This window comes from Octopus sinensis, linkage group LG21 (assembly GCF_006345805.1).
Source record: "Octopus sinensis linkage group LG21, ASM634580v1, whole genome shotgun sequence".
Classification (NCBI taxonomy): Eukaryota; Metazoa; Mollusca; class Cephalopoda; order Octopoda; family Octopodidae; genus Octopus; species Octopus sinensis.
In genome coordinates, this window is record NC_043017.1 from 17,836,400 (window position 1) to 17,853,072 (window position 16,673).

The 16,673-nt window shown below is 38.6% G+C and overlaps 1 protein-coding gene and 1 long non-coding RNA gene across 3 annotated transcripts in view; one reads left to right on the forward strand and one right to left on the reverse strand.

Moving 5' to 3' along the window:
• LOC115222888 overlaps positions 1–16,673 on the forward strand; it is a 146,839-nt gene that overhangs the window by 54,216 nt on the left and 75,950 nt on the right. The window lies entirely within an intron of this gene.
• LOC118767439 lies at positions 9,579–15,737 on the reverse strand. Its single transcript, XR_005003363.1, has 3 exons — positions 15,645–15,737; positions 11,282–11,286; positions 9,579–9,589 (listed from the first exon to the last, which is right to left on the reverse strand). It is a non-coding gene; the product is annotated as an uncharacterized LOC118767439 (long non-coding RNA).

The following is a 16,673-nucleotide window of genomic DNA, read 5'->3' on the forward strand; positions in this document are numbered from 1 at the left end:
ACCATTGTTGTTGTTGTTGTTGTTGCTAATTCCTACAGAACCAGTTGCTGTTGTTGTTTAACCCTTGGCCATCCCTGATTCAACAGGTCTACAATAAAAGACATTTCGACCGTGACCACCCCCTCTTTTTTTTTTGTTCTGTGTACTGGGAGAGTTGATGTCTTCTAAGACAAGTGAGCTGGTGTGATATGAAAGGAGATTTGGCTGTTGTTTCTTGCAGACCAAGCAACCATGTCAAGACTATATGCTTGTATTTGTTGTTGGTAGCGGCTGGGGTGGTGGTGGTGGCGTGAAATTGCTGCATCAGATGTTGTTCGTTATTTATTGTGGATTGATGCAATTGTTGTTGTTGTCGCTGCAGCAAATATTTTTCGTTATTGATATAGCTGCTACTGCTGCGGCTTGTGACATTTATCTAGTGCACATTTTACTGTCTGCTGCTGCAGTGTTTGTTGATGTTGTGAGCAGGTAGGTTCATAGAATAATACATGAATATATGTGTATATATATGTCTGTGTATGTCTATATACGAATGTATGTAACAGATATATATGTGTCTCTGTGTGTGTGTGAGTGTGTGATTGTCACCGACGTTTTACACCTGCTTTCTGTGCTAGCAAGGGTTGGACACTTTGGCAGAACTTGTGTTGGAGGATCATGTCTTGCTTTGATGCCGTGGTTTTGGCACAGTTTCTGCAGCTCTATGTACTTTCCAACACCAGCCACTTCATAGAGTGGACTTGATACCATTTTTAGTAGAATCAGCACTATACATCTTGGTTATGTGTGTGTGTGTGCGCGCACATCTCCCCCCTCTCTCTCTCTCTTTTCTCTTTCTATCTCTCTCTTTTCTCTTTCTCTCTCTCTCTCTCTCTCTACACACACACACATACATATACATATATGCACTCTGTGTATTTATAGGAAGCTTTTTAAAAAAAACCTGTGCATCACCGACAGATAAAGGACTCAATATAGATATAGTTTCTATATTTTATTGAAATGAAAAACAAAATGACAGGGACTTGGAAACAGCCGCTCCACTGATGAGTGGTTTCCTACAAAAATTATAAAATTTCCTCTTTCATATGAATATCATCTTCATCATCATGACCATCATCATTCTAATGTTTACTTTTTCATCTTCCCATGGGTCAGAAGAATTGATTGAGTCAGATATTCTGCAGCCAGATGCTCTTTATGTTGCTAGCCCTCACCTGTTTCCAAGCGAAGTAGTATTTCAGACATGTTCAGGCATGTTGTTATGGAAGATTCACAATGTGCGACACTGCTTGTATGATTGTGACACTCATTTACATCTCTTGTGCAATGTCAAGACAAGGGGCCATAAACATGCATGTCTACCAAATCCACACACAAGGCTTTGGTTAGCTTTAGGCTATAGAAGAATATGCTTGCCGACGAACATGCCATGCAGTGGGACTGAACTTGGAACTATATAATTGGGAAGTGACTTCTTAATCACACAGCCATATATCAGTTTATTTGTTTTACACCCATTTTTCCATTCTAGCATGTGTTGGATGTATACATGTTATCAAGCTATTGTTTTTAAGCACTGGATGCCTTTCCTGTTGCTAACCCTTACCTGTGTTTCAAGTAAGGGAGGTTTTATTCTATACATCTTTGAAAGTACAGAGATACTGGATGACTTGTTGACAGGGAAACGACAACAAACTTACTTCAGTGCTTATAGCTCAGTACAGAAGATAAACATTTGCACATACATGCATGTGCACATACAGGGTGCTTGGGCTAAATTTGATAGTTTGCATGAAATGAAGAGAAAACACAATATCCCATCAAAAAATAAAAGTATTTCAAAACATAAAAGAATATAAACTTGACTATGCCTGGGAGATAATGGTTTACTCAAAGTAGCCACCCTGAGCTTTCACCATGGCCTCAAGATGGCGCTGGAACCTGGCACATGTGTTCCATACCATTTCCCTGGGAAATGGTATGGATCTTGATCTTGGCTACCACTTAACCTTGGTGTTCCGGGCAGAGGGAATGGTGTCTCTCAACCACACACCACACATATTAATCCATTGGATTACAATCCTGGGAATTAGAAAACCAGAAATTGGGGCTAGTGAAGTCATAGAAACTCTCTGAAAACCACTTCTAACTCTTTCTGAAGGTATGACAAAGAGCTGAATCCTGCTGCTGAACATATGGCTTTCCTACAGCAACCCTCTCCAGCCAGGGATTGACTTCAGCTTCACATAGCCATCTGAATTGAGCTTAACCCTTTAGCATTTAAACCGGCCATGTCCGGCCAAAAGTATTCTGCCTGTTTTATGTTCAAACAGGCCAGATCTGGTCTCTCACACCAACCCTACAATATCTTTTAAAAAATTAACAGCTACCTCATCAAAATCTCCTAGCTACAAAATAATGCATGATTAATTCAAAACAATGTGGATGAAAAAGCATTAATTTGGGCAGAATAATACAAACACTAAAGGGTTAAAGCTCTGTTCAAAGATGTGAGGGTGAACTCTGACATGCAAAATACAGTCCTCTTTATCAGCTAACTTTTTCTCAACTACATAATCCTTTCTCATAATCTTTTTGTTCTCCAATGGTGTTGACTGTTTACCAATATTCAAGCTGTTCCTGAAAAAGAAGACAAAACATGGTTGAATATGACATGAACACTCAATTCATCATCATCATCATCATCATCATTTAACGTCCGCTTTCCATGCTGGCATGGGTTGGACGATTTGATTGAGCTCTTCCGAACCACATGGCTGCACCAGACTCCAATCTGATTTGGCAGAGTTTCCACAGCTGGATGCCCTCCCTAACACCAACCACTCCGAGAGTGTAGTGGGTGCTTTTACGTGCCGCCAGCACGAGGGCCAGTCAGGCAGTACTGGCAACGGCCACGCTCAAATGGTGTCTTTTTATGTGCCACCTGCACAGGAGCCAGTCCAGCAGCACTGGCAACGAGCTCGCTCGAATGTTTTTCATGTGCCACCAGCACAAGTGCTAAAAAAGATGTTCAATTTATTATAAAGAATGCTAATTAAATACAGGAAATCAATTATTCAAAAATTCAAATATTTTGATGTTTGATGAACATAATTCCTCAAATTTTTTGAATTCAGTATATTAACTATGACCATGTTAAACAACACAGACCATTTTGAATGCCAAAAGGCATTACATTGAGTGAAATTAAAGGCAAAATTATTCTTGCTTTGCATATAGAATGGGGACAAAATCACTTTAAGATGTGTTGATTGTTTACACTGGTTTGTGGCAATGTTTTACTCTTGGTGGTTAAACTAACTCTTAAAAAGTTATTTTATCTCAAAATTTGGACACTGATAAAAAAAATAAGCTTACACTTGAACAGAAACAGTATCAACAATGACATAGAAATAATCTTTGTTATTTTCACAAATAGCATGTGTGGCTAAGAACACCCAAGTCAGTTGACTTAAATAGTAGAACTCTACTGTAGTACATACCTAAGATGTATATGTATGCGTGCATGCAGTGTGATTATATTAAGTATGCATAAGTCTGTATATGTGTGTGTGTGCGTGTGTATGTGTGTGTGCATGCATGTTTAGATGTGTGTGCGTGTGTGTATATGTATATATATATATATATATATTAAAATTTATTGTTTTAATCTTCATAGGCATTCTTAATATTAAGGTGAACAAGGTAGGTACACAAACACACATATACACACAGATATATATGTATACACATATGCGTATATGCAGTTGATTCATTTGATCCTGACATATGACTGGTATTAGACAGCAGAGGGTAGAAAGATGTTGTTAGCTGGTTTAATGCTAAAGAGTTAAAGGTATTTCTGCTATGGCTACTGTATAAAGTTTACAAGAGGATTGGATTATCCAATGTGACCTTGTTAAGACAGTAGGTTGTAATTTGAAGGAGATTTGGCTGTTATTTTTCACATGCCTAGCAACTGCATTGAAGCCTCTCCCTCTTTGATCTCATATGCTGAAAGTTCAAACTCCAGCCTTGTCTACTTCTGAAAATAGATCCACGAAAATGTGTGTTGGCTAATTTTAATAATTAATTCTGGAATTGGGATGTTTTAATCTTAACTTTGTAATGATAATGAGAAACTAAATTGATAAAGCTATTTTTAACTGAAAATAAGTTTTGACCTTGTGGAGAGAGAGAATCCTGGTAGTGGTGACAGCATTGGTGATGGTATTAGAAGGCGGCGAGCTGGCAGAAACGTTAGCACACTGGGTGAAATGCTCAGCAGTATTTCGTCTGCCGTTATGTTCTGAGTTCAAATTCCGCCGAGGTCGACTTTGCCTTTCCTCCTTTCGGGGTCAATAAATTAAGTACCAGTTATGCACTGGGGTCGATATAATCGACTTAATCCGCGTGTCTGTCCTTGTTTGTCCCCTCTATGTTTAGCCCCTTGTGGGTAATAAAGAAACAGATGGTATTAAAATCATTGCAGTATTTGTGGTAAAGTCTAACCCTATTACTAACTACACACAGTGTTCTCTGTGTTTCAAGTTAACTTTTTTTATCTTTTACTTGTTTCAGTCATCAGTCTGCCACCATACTGGGCTAGGACACTTCTAGCTGAATGGATCAACCCTAACCCTTATTTTTATTTTAAGTCTGGTACTTATTCTATCAGTCTCTTTTTGCCAAACCACCAAGTTACAAGGACATAAACATATCAACACTGGCAGAAACATTAGCACGCTGGGCAAAATGCGTAGCCGTATTTCGTCTGCCGTTACGTTCTGAGTTCAAATTCCGCCGAGATCGACTTTGCCTTTCATCCTTTCGGGGTCGATAAATTAAGTACCAGTTACGCACTGGGGTTGATGTAATTGATTTATTCCGTTTGTCTGTCCTTGTTTGTTCCCTCTGTGTTTAGCCCCTTGTGGGTAGTAAAGAAATAGGTGGGACACACACAACGGGCTTTTTTCAGTTTCCATCTACCAAATTCACTCACAGGGCTTTAGTTGGCCCAAGATGACACTAACCCAAAGTGCCATGCAGTGGGACTGAACCTGGAACCATGTGGTTGGGAAGTAAACTTATCACTTAGCTACGCCTGTGAACATTTTGAAATTTGTTTTCTTTCAATCATTGGAACTGTACCTCCTACATCACTATTTTGTCCTCACCCTACCTCCATCATTCCCACACTGAAATTACTTTTTTCTTACCACAATTTTCTACAATTCCCCCAGCCTAGATATCTCCCCTGCATGTAATTGTCCACCCTCCAATGACCACTGTCCTGCAAAAATACAAATCTATTCATGATATCCCCTCTCCAAAAATTTCATCAGCTTGTTTCAAAAATAATTGTTGGGCTTTGTCCATCTATCAGAGGGTTGGTATTTTTGTTTAGCCACATGTTATATGTAAGTAAACATATGATCAAAGACTTTCGAGTGATGACCAACCTGTCAGTTTGGAAATAAGTGCTAACAATATCTCATGTATACTTTGTTTTTTAAGCCAGTATGGTGTGACTTTATCGAGATTTGGCTGCTATTTTTAGCAGACTGAGTGACCATGCAAAGACATACTTGTCGGTTCATATTGTTATTGTTTCTGTGTAGTTGGCACTGATCAAACTGTTCTACAACAAACAGAAAGTCAAACAACTAGGCCACCCACACCAGTTTTATCCAGTTCTCTCATGTCTTTACTGGACTGACGATGAAATGGTACACTCCAGCATACAGTTAGGAATCATATAGAGCAGTGGTGGTGGTCATGGTGACCTGTATCCTCTTTTCCTAAAGTCTACAGCCTTATTGGGCTGGGGCTTATCCCAATATTTTAAGCATTAACTGATTTATACAAAACAACCACTTGACTGGATGCTGGGTTAACTAACCCATCCTCCTTAGCTGCCTTTCATTTTCATTTGAATAGACTGAAGCAGCTTGAGATGAAGTGCTTTGCTCAAGGACACCTGCATGGAAATTGAATGTGTGATCATAGGTCAAACATTCTAACCACTTTGCCATATTTCAAAGAAATAAAAACAAACCTGCTCAGTTCTAATAGGGTTAAGTACTACTTAGCTGATTAATTCCTCCTGGAGAGGAAGACAATCCTTCACAATTTCATCCACAAGAAATAGCAGCTAAATGTCTCTCAAATTACACATTAGATACACTGGATAATGTAGACACTGTGTTTGAAACGCAGATGGAATGGTCTTGGTTAGAGCTTCTTTGATGGTAGGTCTGTTGAATCAAGGCAGCGAGCTGGCAGAAACGTTAGCACGCCGGGCGAAATGCTTAGCGGTATTTCGTCTGCCGTTATGTTGTGAGTTCAAATTCCGCCAAGGTCGACTTTGCCTTTCATCCTTTTGGGGTCGATAAATTAAGTACCAGTTACGCACTGAGGTCGATGTAATCGACTTAATACTTATGTCTGTCCTTGTTTGTCCCCTCTGTGTTTAGCCCCTTGTCGGTAATAAAGAAATAGGTCTGTTGAATCAAGGTTGACTTGAGGTCAGCAAACACATCAAAAATTATTGCCATCTGTATTACTATGGGGTTGCTCAACCAGTTAGAAATAATAGCCAGTAACCTTTAATCATAAGTCTTCGTTCATAATTAGGGTGAATGACATGGACAAAGGTAACCTTCACAAGACTCCTGATAACTGTGCTGAAAAGATACATGACCTGTATAACTGGAATGTCAACCATAAGTACTTACGTTTAAGTCCCAGCATGGGAGGCAAGTTGTATTGTAGGGTAAAGTACTTGATGGTCCATTCCATTCAGCTAACACATATCTGTTTCAGATTGACAGAACAGCCAACAAGACACAGAAATAAATGGAGTTTGTGTGTCCTTGTTGACAGTCTCAGTGATAATATTGGACATTGACTATAGTGGTGGTAGAGAAGATTGTTTATCTCTGAGTGAATATGTGATTACTGTTACTACACACACGCACATCTGTATATATGTGAAAAAATTGGTACAGAGAAAATTATATCTTCATTATAGATTTCACCTTATAAATCCAACAATTGTTTCTATTGCATTAACATACATATATGTGTGTGTGTGTGTATACATGATAGATCGTTAGCCACTACACACATTTTTTTCTCTCCTTGTTTTTTCTGTGTCCCTTTCTGTAGAAGAGCGTGGGCTCGAAACGTAAGACTTTATCTATTCTTGAGCGTTATACTAATACATCTGTTTGTTTTGTACACCACCTGTCTTCGTCTTTTGTTTTTTTCGTAAACTCTCCCTATATATATATATATATATATATATATATATATATATGTATATATATATATATATATATCATATCCCCAACAAAGATGTCCTCAAGCAAGCAGGAATACCAAGCATGTTTGCACTCCTCACACAAAGACATATGAGATGGCTTGGACATGTTAGCCATATGGAAGATGGCAGAATCCCCAAGGACATGGAGAGCTTGCTAGGGACACTAGGTCTGTGAGAAGACTGTTCTTACGATACAAGGATGTTTGCAAAAGGGACATGAAGGCCTATGACATCAATATTAGCAACCGTGGAGTTTGGCAACGTACCGTAAAAGAGGGAATACAAAGGAGTGACAGAGAGAGAGAGGAGAAATGGAAAGACAAGAAAAGACGTCAACAAGAAACTATGACAGTACAACCAGCCAGGCAAAGTCTTTGCTACATTTGTGGCACCTGCCAGAGGGAGTGTTTGTTCAGGATAGGACTACATTGCCACAGCAGGAGATGTATTAGGACATGAAATCTGAAACCTGGACTAGATTATTTCATGCGAAACTCCATTGTCTCCTGAGACAAAAAGCATACCAACAACAACAACATATATATATATTATATAAAATCCATTCTGTGTGTGTGTGTGTGTGTGTCTTCTAGGATCTCGGGCATCCTCCATCCGATTGTGCTCAAACTTGATATGTAGATACCGACAGTATCAGGGCATGTTTAAGTCTTGAAAAAATTACAAAAATCGATTCCAGGTGAGAATGCGATCGATAAAGCCGTTTTTGTCCTGCTATTCTTCTGTCAACCTGTACATAACTGCACCTTCCATTTTTTGTTGTTTTTGTACTGCTTAAAGGCACGTTTCTTTCCTGCCAAGCTTACTGTTTAAACCGTGTTTGTGTTCTCCCAGTCAAGAAATGGCTCCCAAATCTCCCTCAAATTATACTGAGGGGCCTAGAAAAAGGTAATAAAAAAAACAGTAAAGGATGTATTGGATCCCTAATACATAAAAATTGTTGGATGTCTACAATACCTTTAATTAAAGATCTGCTAGATCAGGGCTTACCTAAGGTTAAGCAACAAGTACATATTTACATATGTAATGTGTGTGTGTGTAGTCTGGTTGATGTTCAAAGTGATCTGTCAGTGCCTTTCCAGCTGTCTATGGTTACCATTTATGATGCTGCATACAATGTGAAGATTAATGGTATTTTCAGACCGTGCTGGCTGATCTTTCGAAACTTGTAGAATCAATAGCTGTTGCGGAATGGTGCACTCATGCATGAAGTACAGTTCCATGGAGCTGAACTATTTGTGTGTTTCTGTGAAGGTTTGTGGTGGTGGTGGTGAAAGAGAGAGAGAGAGAGAGTATTAGATGTGGGGTGGTGTGTAAAGTGGGTGGGGAAACATGAATGGCAGTGTTCAGTGTTTGTATTGACAGGTTGAGGGTGAGAGAGAGTTCTCATTCGGTTGGAAAGGTGGAGCGAAAAGAGTAGTGCTAATGTTGGCAGGGGACTGTAGTTAAAGCATCATCATAATCATAAATGTAACCCTCGACATCATCACCATCATCATGTCTCCATTGTCTTCATCATCATCATCATCATCATCATTGTCTTTGTTACAGCTAATGCTTGTTTTCTGCATGTTTTACATGCTATTACATGGGTCAGTTAACTGGATGTCTCCATAGCAACTCAGTAGAAAGAAGTGAGGTGGTTTATTTGCACATACTAAAATAGTCTTTGAAATACACACTCTTATATATATATATTTCAACGAATATGACATCAAAATCACGTGTAAACGGCTCCTTTCCCCCAAAAAGGAAAGATTTGACTGCTATTTCTTGCACGCCCTGCTACCACGTAATAGCTATTTCAGGTCCAGGTCCTTTATCACAGATAGCTGTTACATAGTGGCAGGACGTGCTAGGAATAGCAGTCAAATCTTTGGAGGTGAGATACATTGAATGCACTCAAAATAAACCTGTGGAAAAACTTTATTTCACACTGAGGTTATGAATGGGTCTTTTACGAAATATTTACCATATTTTTGAAGTCATTTTCACTTTGAAATATTTTTTGAATATGCCAAAAAAATTTTTGTAATGGTATTCACTTGAAAATAATTTTTTAAAAATTTTAATATTGTCTGTGTAAAGAAAGCTAAAATATAAATGCTTACTGTACAAACAACTTTCACACTCACTCAAAAATATTTCTAAATGATAAAAATATTGTTTAACAAAGCGAAAATAGAAACATTTACTGTAAAAACAAATCGTATTTTTTCATTGGCAAGTTAGTCATTTAGACTTTTGCCCATTATAATGTGTCTAATCGAAAGGTTAGAGTTTCTTCCTTTTCAGGGTTAAGTTATTTTCAGAGTATTTTCCCATTATGCACTGTTTTGGGTATTTATACCACACCCTATTTCAAGAGCCAGTGGTCCAATTTACATGAAACTTGTTTTATTCCATTTGTATTCACATTTCTGGGGCAGTTTACTTTCAAATTATTTTCCCATTATGAGCCAGTTTGGCTGTGTAACATTCCAAGCAAGCAAGATTGAAGTTCATTTTTAATAGTATATAGATTACACACACACACACATTTATACATATGCATTAAAACTGGATGACATGTCTAGCTTAGGACCTCTTTCTTGGGAGATCTATGGAAAAGAGTTATTTGTTGACACTACAGGACACAAAAATCAGTGATAACAACTTTTCTCCATAGATTTCCTGATGTGGAAGTCCTAACTCTGCAATACTGAAATACCAGGCAAAACTGTTAACCTGTTTATTTTTTTAAATTGCATTGTTTTGACTTCAGTATATATATTTGTGTGTGTAAATATTTCTTGCATGGAAGTTGATGATGTAGCTCTGAGTAGATTATAAAACAGCTGTAACCTCTACAAAATTATAGATTTCAAATTTTGGGGGTGAGGGTAAGTCTATTACATCAACCCCAGTGCTTAACTGGCACTTGTTTTACTGACCCTGAAAGGATGAAAGGCAAAGTTGACCTTGGTGGAATTTGAATGCAGAACAAAATGCAGTTAAGCATTTTTCCCGGTTTGCTAATGATTCTGCCAACTCATTGCCTTCAACCTCTACAGAAATATGATAACTTTTTGCCTATAACACTTTTCTATGTTTATTATATACTCCACAACAGCAACAGTACTGTTCGTATATCCTGAATTTTTAGGTGCTTAATCCTGTTAAAATACATTTGTTATTAAATTACTTTGGTGACCTGATAGCTGGGTTTTTGACCAGAGTACTTACTGTGGGTTCTGCTTGATTCTTTGAATTTCCTGTTTTTTCAAGTGTGCCTGGGTTAGAATAACCTTCTTCAGCCCAGCATCTGACAATTTATTACAGTTCCTAGTCATTTCATTTTTTAGCTACAACCAAACTCTTGAGGTCAACCTTCGTCACCATTTTATCTTTGCATGTTTTCTTTAAATTACTTAACCTTAAGCATCTTGACATCAACCTTTAACACACATTTTATGGTCTTCTTCTATCCATTTCATTATGAAGCTAAATACTCTTGGGTATTTTTATTAAATATGTATATATGTGTCTGATAATACACACACACACATGCCGCACACATACAGATCTTGATCTGCGTACATTCTCAGATACAGAGTGTGATGGGTTAATTGTCACCATTTTATATTTGTAATTTCACACATGTACATGGTTTGTTTTTTATTTTGTCGACTACGCAGTATAGTAGGGTCAGTTGGGCACCATCTGTGTGAAAAACAGCACCATGACGCAATTCACTCTGCCAGAAATTTGGAAATGACATGCTGTACTGCTTGGCATTCATGGCAGAAGCTCAAATACGAACATTTCAGAGTGTTTGGGTGTCAATCTGAGGATATATACCAAGAGTAATAAGAATTAAACATCCAGTCAACATCATGGTGTTTGGAATGATCACTAGTGATGGTGTCATTATACCTCCATTCATCTTTCGACATGGCCTCAGATGGAGGCCTACATCAAGAGCCTGGAGGAGGTAGTGCTGCCCTTGGTCAAGAGGGTGGCTGCTAGAAGATCCTATGTCTGGCAACAAGACTCTGCACCATGCCACAGAAGCAAGAGAACCCAGTTGTGGCTGTCAAACAATTTCTGCAACCACATCACTCCTAACATCTGGTCACCTAACTCCCTAGACTGCCACCCCTTCTTTATTATATGTGGGTCACAGTTGGGTGAGAGACCAACAAAACTCCTTGTAACACCAAAGATGAACTGAAGGCAAGGATTATGGCAGCATTCAGCAACTTAAACAAGGAGACTGTCCAGAAGAGTTGCAGAAGATTCCAAAGTCGTCTGGAGGCTGTGGTTGAAGCCAATGGCGATTTTATTGAATAAATGTACTCTTTAGTATTTCAAGATCTTTCTATGTAATTTTGGTAAATATATCTGTTAAAATGAGATGTTAGTGTTATTTTCGTTTTTGAGTAATTTAGACAGTTTATTCACCGCACCCTGTATATATCAGTACTCCATCAGTTATGATAGTGATGGTTCCAGTTGATCCAATCAATGAAACAGCCTGCTCATGAAATAAACATACAAGTGGCTGAGCACTCCACAGGCATGTATATCCCTAATGTAATTCTCAAGGAGATTCTGTGTGACACAGAATGTGATACGGTTGGCCCTTTGAATTTACAGGTACAGCTCAATTTTGCTAACTGAATTGACTGGAGTTATGTTATGCTCAAGGAAAACATGCCACCAGAAATTGGACACATGACCTTACAATCATGAGCCAAATACTTTAACCACTAAGCTATAGGACTTTTTATCCCTCATGTATACATATGTACATACATACACATGAAATGGTATGCATGTATAAAACCCATCACAAAATACCTCACAGACCACCCTTTCCTAAAGGGCAGTAACTCTGACACATAGCTTGCCCCCTATAATTGTTCTAGTGTTGATGGCACCATAAAATGCACCCAACCCATCTGTAAAGTGATAGGAAGGTTACCAGGCCGAAAAAAACCATTCCAAAACAACGAGGTTGTGTTGTTTTGTGTGACAGATAACATGGGTGTGCAGCTGTAATGAGTAGTAAGATACTATGTAACTCATGCACACACATACACATTCATTATTTGCTATTGTAATCAAGTTATTGAAAAACAACAGAAACATACATTTACTGATAAAGGGACTCAAAACCTGAGGTGGAAATTATTGATTATATTGACTTGTCTGCGACCTCAGTGAATAAACCATCAAGGGTGAAATGTGAGGACCCAGTCAAAAGGTGAGAATAATGAACCGTTTCCGGGGTGGTAGAGTAACGGAATCATGTTATCTATTCCTGCTCTTTGAGTTCTAAGTTCAAATTCTGTTTAGAAATTTCAATAACCAGGATTAATCATCAGACCATAACAGATTAGGAAAGCAATAGCATGTAGTGAAAGATTGTAGTCACCTGATAACAGCTGATTGATGGTAGTGATGGTGTCTGTGGTAGTGGATAAGGATGCTGTTGGTGGTGGTACTATTGATGATGATGACTGTTATTTTCAGAATTGTACTTGCAAGACCAGTCATTTCCTCTGTAAAAGTGAGTTGTAAACAAAACAATTACAGGCGCAGGAGTGGCTGTGTGGTAAGTAGCTTGCTTACCAACCACATGGTACTGGGTTCAGTCCCACTGCGTGGCACCTTGGGCAAGTGTCTTCTACTATAGCCTCGGGCCGACCAAAGCCTTGTGAGTGGATTTGGTAGACGGAAACTGAAAGAAGCCCGTCGTATATATGTATATATATATATATATGTGCATGTATGTTTGTGTGTCTGTATTTGTTCCCCTAGCATTGCCTGACAACCGATGCTGGTGTGTTTGTGTCCCCGTCACTTAGTGGTTCGGCAAAAGAGACCGATAGAATAAGTACTGGGCTTACAAAGACTAAGTCCCGGGGTCGAGTTGCTCGATTAAAGGCGGTGCTCCAGCATGGCCGCAGTCAAATTACTGAAACAAATAAAAGAGAGTGTTGAAGATTCACAAAAGCCATACACAACATGCATGCACTGACACAAAACATACAAAATACACACATAGATGTACACAAACATATACACTAAGAGATATGACACACACCCAACTGCTGTACTGTGTCCACTTTCGTTATACATTCTACTAGATGACATTGTACTTTAGTGTTGTGTTAATATAACAGAAACATTAGCACGCTGGGCGAAATGCGTAGCCGTATTTCGTCTGCTGTTACGTTGTGAGTTCAAATTCCGCCGAGGTCGACTTTGCCTTTCATCCTTTCAGGGTTGATAAATTAAGTACCAGTTGCGCACTGGGGTTGATGTAATCAACTTAATACCTATGTCTGCCCTTGTTTGTCCCCTCTATGTTTAGTCCCTTGTGGGTAATAAAGAAATAAGTTAGAGTTGGACAACAAACCAAGGAGAACATTTTGACATTTATGATGTATATGTAGGTTATGAGATGTATAGTATATATGAGGTATGTAAGGCATTAGACATATAAACACTAGACTACCTGTGACCTGTTGTGTCACCAATAGTTTGAAGTACCTGAACCCCACCTCTTAGCTCAAAAGCCAGTGATCTGATTTATGCAAAACTGGTTTTATTCTGTTTGTATTCACATTTTAGGGACACCTTACTTTCAAATTATTTTCCCGTTATGCGCTGATTTGGCTGAGTAACATTCCAAGCAAGCAAGATTGAAGTTAATTTTTAATAGTATACTAGACTACCCATGACCGGTTGGGCCACCAGTTTCCCAGCAATGTAGTTTTGTTTCATGGGTTTTTCTTTCCCAGGTTATTTTGTATGCTTTCAATGAATGTGACATTGAAATTACATGTAAGCAGCTCCTTTCCCTAGAAAAGGAAAGATTTGGCTGCTATTTCTTGCACGTCGTGCTACTACATAGCAGGTATTTTAGGTCCTTTATCATTATTATTAATAGCAGTTACGTGGTAGCAGGGCATGCTAGAAATAGCAGCCAAATCTTTGGAAGTGAGATACATTGAATGCACTCAAAAAACACCCATGGAAAAAATTATTTCACATTGAGGTTACGAATGGGTCTTTTACAAAATATTTATGCCAAAAAGAATTTTTGTAATGGTATCCACTTGAAAGTAATTTTAAAAACAACTGTATCTCACCATCCAGACAGTCAGACTACCAACCACACTATCACCCAAATATCAACCTTGTACAATTCAGTGTGCACCATTAACCATGGCTGTGTGGTAAGTAGCTTGCTAACCAACCACATGGTTCCAGGTTCAGTCCCACTGCGTGGCATCTTGTGCAAGTGTCTTCTGCTGTAGCGAATTTGGTTGATGGAAACTGAAAGAAGCCTGTCGTATATATGTATGTGTTTTTTCTGTGTTTGTCCCTCTAGCATTGCTTGACAACCGATGCTGGTGTGTTTACGTCCCCGTCACTTAGCAGTTCGGCAAAAAGAGACCGATAGAATAAGTACTGGGCTTACAAAGAATAAGTCCCGGGGTCGATTTGCTCGACTAAAGGCGGTGCTCCAGCATGGCCACAGTCAAATGACTGAAACAAGTAAAAGTAACTGGCTAGTAATAGCAGTTACATCTCTCTCAAAATACTGCATACCATCTTCAACAAGGGGTGGGGATACATTGCATAATGTAATCCAAGACAATGTTCAGGAGAAAGCTAGGAAGGGCATGACTGGAATATTTTTTATTAAAGTTTGCTCCATCAGGGCCTCAACAACAACCAACATTTATTGCTAGTCAGTGAAATATTCACTAACACCTTGAGTAGAGAACTTAGACATAACCCATTTATGTGAAAGGTTCCCATTGATTTTGACCAATAAACTGCTGCTGTCACTTAACGTTGGTGTTGTCAACTGGATCAATGCTGCAACTATGGATTTTCTTTATCCATCTCATGAAAAACTAGTGCAATTTTACATTTGTAACTGGTGGTGGTGAGAGGGTCTACAACAAGTGGTGGTGTGTCTGGGGAGGGTTCTGCAACTGGTGATGATGGTGGAGAAGATCTGCATTATTATTTATATTATTATATTTTTTATTCCCTTTTTACTGTTGCAATTACATTTTCTTTCTTGTTTGTTGGTTGTAGAATAGTTAAAACTTCTTACTTGAAATGTGTTTTTTTTTCCTATTTTGGTAACAAAATAGCAGGGGTGAGAAGAATAATTGATGGCTGTTATTGCCAGAGAAGCTAAAGACCCAGTTTAAGTGACATGGTAATCATAATAATTTTTGGCACAAGGCCAGCAATTTTGTAGAAGGGGCAAGTTGATTGCATCAACACCAATGGTCAACTGGTACTATATCTTATCAGCCCTGAAAGGATGAAAGGTATAGTTGACCTCAGCTGAATTTGAACTCAGAACATGAAACCAGAAAAAATATTGCTAATCATTTTGCCCAGCATATTGATTCTGCCATTCCTGTAACTTAGCAGTTCACCAAAGAGATCAATAGAATAAGTACCAGGCTTAAAAAAAATAAAAAGTACTGGTGTTAATTCATTTGACTAAAAATTCTTCATGGTAGCACCCATCATGGTTACAGTTTAATGACTGAAACAAGTAAAAGATATATATATATATATATATATATATATCATGTGATCACGTGACCGACCAGACCATCAGATGTTGCTACACATCGCTGGTCACAATGCGTTCGCATTGTTTTAGCCTTCGAATGACGCCACCCCCTGCCGGAGCCTCGTGGAGCTTTTAGGTGTTTTCGCTCAATAAACACACACAACGCCCGGTCTGGGAATCGAAACCGCAATCCTACGACTGCGAGTCCGCTGCCTTAACCACTGGGCCTTTGCGCCTCCACACATATATATATATACTAGTAGTAAATCCCGGTGTTGCTCGTGTTGCAATTGTTCATCGCCGCATGCCCAATATCATTTGACTCTTTAGATAAAAGGACAAAAGAGCAGATATTCGATTGGTTGAGAAAAGAAGACACTGCTTCAGAAGTATGTCTGATTCACTGTCTACTTTCCACACCAAAGAGGATATGGATAGACTGTAGGCGCTGGAAAGAAGTGTTTTTTTTTTCTTTTTCAATTTGTTCTGTCTCTCAAAGGAAGTGCCCTAAAAGCAGGCATTATTTTGCAACCTGTTGCCAAGAGCCTAATGCATATAAAATTGCCACTTATTCTTTATTTTTTATTTTCCTAAAATTTTTGTTGCGTCTTGCAACCTTGTCGATAGTCTTGACTCTGTCCATTATTTACACTACGTTCCTTTTTGTTTGTTTGTGTATATATGTGTGGGTCACTGTGTGTGTATGTGCGTATGTATGTGTGTATG